Genomic DNA, 5110 nt, shown 5'->3' with positions numbered 1-5110 from the left:
TGTCCGTAGGCGCAAACGTGCCACCTCTTCGCACATCATGTGCTCCTGATACCAAAAAGCCAAATCGGCCAGAATTCCGAAATGTACCGAAAAGTAGCCCCTTGAATTAAGCAACCTGCAATGACATACGTGTCAGACCGGTTGCCTGTCCGTAGGCGCAAACGTGCCACTTCTTCGCACATCATGTGCTCCTGATACAAAAATGCCAAATCGGCCAGAATTCCGAAATGTATCGAAAATTAGCCCCTTCAATTAGGCAACCTGTATTGACATACGTGTCAGACCGGTTGCCTGTCCGTAGGCGCAAACGTGCCACTTCTTCGCATATTATGTTCTCCTGATACCGAAATGTAAAATTTCCTCAGAATTTCGTTACGTACCTGGTATTCTTTGTGCCACCTTTTCGCATATCATGTTCTTCTGATACCAGAATAAAAATTTGGCATGACTCTTAATTGAATATCGATACTTACCTCTTGTATTAGCAGAACGTGTTGATCGAGAAGGTATCATAATTTTTATTCTGGCTCGAAACTTACCGTTTGTATCCGGATCTCATGAACAGCGAAGAGATGTGCCAGGGAAAGGAGGGAAATTAATAGGAAACATTCTAGAAATTGAAGAGAAATAAAGGGAACTGTCTGGAACCCTTAAGAGTTGTTAAGAGATATTAGGGGGGGTTGGCAGGTGTTAGGGGATTGGAGACGATAGAGAGTGTCTGAAGGTGTTAGAGGGTGGTAGAAGTTGTTAGTGTGTATTAGGAGCTGTCAGGAAATGTAAAGGAGATGTTAGATTGTGTTAGAAGGACGAGACGTGATTTCTACGATCTCGATCTTGATCTGAAGAAATGTCGAAACATGCATATCGATCCCGAATTTTCGACAGTTCAAAATATGCAAACATTTTGAATATATTACTAAATTACTCGGAATATATTACTAAAGAATTGAATATCAACACTTATAATACACACCTTTGTTTTATTAGAAACGATATACAATTTTTGCAGTTCTTAGATTATACGGGTTTAATGATTCCATTTCGCACAGAATGCAAGTAAATTACAAATAGGATAATTTTATGTAATGCAAGAAAACAACATTTCAGAAAATACGTATTTTGTAGTTTGATCTGTAATTTAAATATAGAAATTGTTGTGAAAATTGACTAACATTTTGCAATAAAAATATATCAATGTTGATACATAATTTATACAAATGAAGTTTTCTGAAAACTAATTATATACTTGCTAATGTAAATCTATTCTCACTTTACACTTCAACACTTTACACTTTGCACATTTTATATCTAAAGTTCTTATTACAAGTTCGCAGCCATTAGTTCTCGGTATTATTCGCGACGAATGATTGTTCATCACGAATAATACCGATTACCAGGTCTCACCACGTGGAGGTTGCTGCGACTGGAGACCCGGAGATAGAAGGAATCAAAGTTCCTTTGATCTCCCTCTACATAGAGTTGACGAGCTTAATACTAAGTATGAAACCGTGGAAATCAAAGAAAGCAAACTTCCTTTGATTTCCAAAGTCTAAGTCTAACTCTGCCAAATAATTATTTGAACTAAGAGGAGTGAAGCTAAATCGCGACACGACGCGACCATGAAACTGGACTTACAGAGTCAGTCCCGTTTCCTCTAGTGCGTCTGATTAAAAAGAAAGACGATCAACGTCTCCACCAGTACTCTACTCCCTGCATACCTGTTGCCGAGAGCCCGGCTCCGACCTTACAGTGTACGACGTAGGTAGCACCGCGTCAGGTTGCCCTGCCCTGACGACACCAAGTATGTCTGACGGTCGTAGAGTCCCGAAACGGAGTTCTACTCTCTGCACAACGTCAGGAGTCCAGGACACGAATTGCATCCGTCTGACGGCTCGTTTGAGCTGCGCTGCGCCGGGAGTCTGGACTTCGCCTGACGCGTACAGAGACTAGAAGATTCCTCGGAGGTGTCGATTGACCCTCTCTCGAATCAGACCCACTAGAGGACGGCAACCGATCTCGGCCAGTCACATAGTTGATCACTACACTTATCACATGAAGCAATAGCGACCGAAGTGGAGCACGATGTTACGAGCCCAATATGGACTTACGAACAAACAAAACAAGTTGATTAACAATTATTTGACAGAGGAGACACTCGTACACGCAACCTTAAAACTAGCCAAACCAAACTAAGATACTAAGGGAAACTACAAATAGGAGGGACGTGAGACGCGGATGCGCGAACGAAGGATCAACGATGAATGAGCTCTCGCCCCTCGCATACCTGCTTGGGCGCGGTCGTGCGTCGTAGTTTGTTTGTGCTTCTCGATGTAGAGAAGGGGAAGGGTGAACAACAACCGCGTGACATGTCGTGACATGTCGTTTCGAAGGCTCGTTGGATCCATCCACAAAAGAATTTACGAAACATTAATACCACACCATAATCATATTTCCCATTATTGTTTAAATAATAAGTATTGTTAATAATTAATTGAACTATTGTCAGAAAATAATATTCAGTTGGTGCAATCAGTAGATATTAAAATATTGACAAATTTCTCACGATTAATGTCTCGAATGAATATTTATTCCTAACCGTAATTGTTATTAATATTTAATTGAACACTGAATGATACTGTATGTATCATAAACGCTTAATTATTTCGGATTAAGTTTTAATTGTTCCAATCACTAGATATTAAAATATAAAAAAATATCTCACGACAGGCTGTGTAACAGGACATATTTATTCTGTTACTACCCACCCATTTCATCGCCTCACAGCATTTTTCACCATATAACGTGACATGAATTTCGGCTGTTCGAAAATAAAAAGATTTTCAATCCTAAAAAAGAAAACACTTCCAAGAACATTATTCAAACCCTAAACTGGAAACGTTATCCGACGATCACTAATGTATGCGGTGTGTTTCATCGTGCCGCAGGCGCTTTTCAGCGTGTTAAACGCTCGGCCACGAACGTTTCGCGCACGATGCGCTCGAGGCACGCGAAACTCGTCCAAGAACTTTTTCTCAAGCGTGCATTCGAATCGGTCGTAAAGTTTCGCCCTTGATCGACGGGGCCGCTACTTCTCGCGGCTCGTTTCCGCAAACTCTCGAAACTGAATGCGATTTCTCGACAGTCCCGACGGTAATTTCGCGAATGCCCACCCAAGGAAACTTCTTTGTTGATATAATTGAATCCACTTCGAGTGACTACGGCGAATATCCCTTTTGTCCGTTTACCAGCGATGGGAATCGAAACGATAAAACTAAACACCGTAATTGGAGCTTTCCTTCGTTCTACGATGCTCAGTTATCAAATCACCTGATTGTGTAAATTATTTACGAAAAAAGTAATCGAAAATATCGAATAAAAGTTTCTTCGTTTCTGAGAAAGTCGATTTTTAATGTCTGCCTGAAATATTTGATCTTGTCTGAATAATTGCTCTTGACAATGTATTGTCTCCGACGCCCCCCTTTTTTTTAAACAAAAAATTCTACTTTTGTAGCAAAATTTAATACAAAGTCTTTGCTGAATAATTTAACACATTCTGATAATCGCCGAAATCACCTTTTTAGTGCTACCAACCTAACAAAAACAAAAGATAAATAAGCCTTACCATTTTTTGATCACAGTAGTATACTAAAGGGTTTTCCAACATGAGTTTCAAGACTTTGTTTGTTAATAAAACATAACTGGTGTGCGACGGAAATTTGTTTGTAGCGTTGGCTGTTCGATGAATACATTGGGAACAATTTGTAATCAATGCACTGGCTGAAGGCTGAGGGTTGCTGCAGTATTAACTAGAATTATCGAAGACAATCCCGTTGTACATGGTATAGGGTTCCTGAATAGGGGCTTTAGACCACTTTGTTGGTTGATAAAATATAAATGGTTTGAGATGGAAATTTGTTTGCAGCGTTAGCTGTTCGATGGATACGCTAGGAACAATTTTTAAATCCTCATGGACCCCTCAATAGATTTAAATTTAAATTTAGGGATTCATTTCAAACCCTATCTGAATACATTTTATATAAACAATAACACATTTCGATATCATCAGCATTTTCAATGTCGATGTATAACTTAGAAAAAGTAGAGCATTATTAATATAAAATTGGAGCGAGAAAGTAGAGCATTATTAATATAAAGTTCGATGACTACGTGTTAGTGACTTTGCTATAATTTTTACTATATTATACCAAGCTATGCTTTAACTTCTGTTATACATCTGTACGTTTGTGGTTTCCCTACAACTCCTACTATTTTTATCCGATCCAAATAAAACTGTTTACTCGTTCGTTATAGTAAAACAGGAACTATAGGCTACATAACTAGCAAAAATATGATTAATAATCATTTCATTGATACAAAATTTGTAAATCTACACGTTTGTAATTCCCCTATAACTTCTACTATTTTCATAGTAATATCTAACAAAACTTTCCAATCCTCTCACTATCGTTACTTTATAAACGAACAGGCTACATATCTGTCAAAATATATGAAAAGTTCACGCCTGACACCCTAGAAGAGGCCAGGCTCTCCATCCCTGTGGGGAGGATGTAATGAGAAACGAGCTCGTATGAAGTGCACTGCGGTAAACAGTGCGTTGCTGGAAAGGATACAATCATCTGGGGAAAAAGAAGAAGATTAAACAGAAATCTTCAGGTAAATGCATTCGCCGCGGTGACGGTGAGCTGGAGTCCTGTACGAATTGGAAAGTTTCACGAATATACATGCAGACAACGGTGACAATCGTGGCAGCGAACTGCAATGCGCTCTCGACTCACCAGGAAGCCACTCTGCGGGCATCAGTCAGCTGAATGAGAAAAGTTGCGCCGCCGTCGTCGTGTATTTTCATTTCGGTCGGCAATAACGCCGGCTTCGTCGTCAAATGTCCTCGAATTCATTTGATTTTTTTCATTTCGCCATGAATTCTGCAACGACAATGACAACGACAATGGAAAGTTAGTGCAAAGTTAGGATAATTTGAGAAAATATGTTGTGTTCTGACCATTTAAATTGTTTGTGTATTTATAAATGGTTATAAATACACAATATATATATATATATATATATATATATATATATATATATATATATA

The 5110-nt window shown here is 38.9% G+C and overlaps 1 protein-coding gene across 4 annotated transcripts in view; it reads left to right on the top strand.

The window, feature by feature from the left end:
* LOC128891870 (heparan sulfate glucosamine 3-O-sulfotransferase 1) overlaps positions 1–5110 on the top strand; it is a 204030-nt gene that overhangs the window by 177104 nt on the left and 21816 nt on the right. The window lies entirely within an intron of this gene.

Source organism: Hylaeus anthracinus, unplaced genomic scaffold (assembly GCF_026225885.1).
Source record: "Hylaeus anthracinus isolate JK02 unplaced genomic scaffold, UHH_iyHylAnth1.0_haploid 12002, whole genome shotgun sequence".
Lineage (NCBI taxonomy): Eukaryota > Metazoa > Arthropoda > Insecta > Hymenoptera > Colletidae > Hylaeus > Hylaeus anthracinus.
Note: the sequence above shows the minus strand (reverse complement) of the source record. Positions and strands in the feature narration are given on the sequence as shown.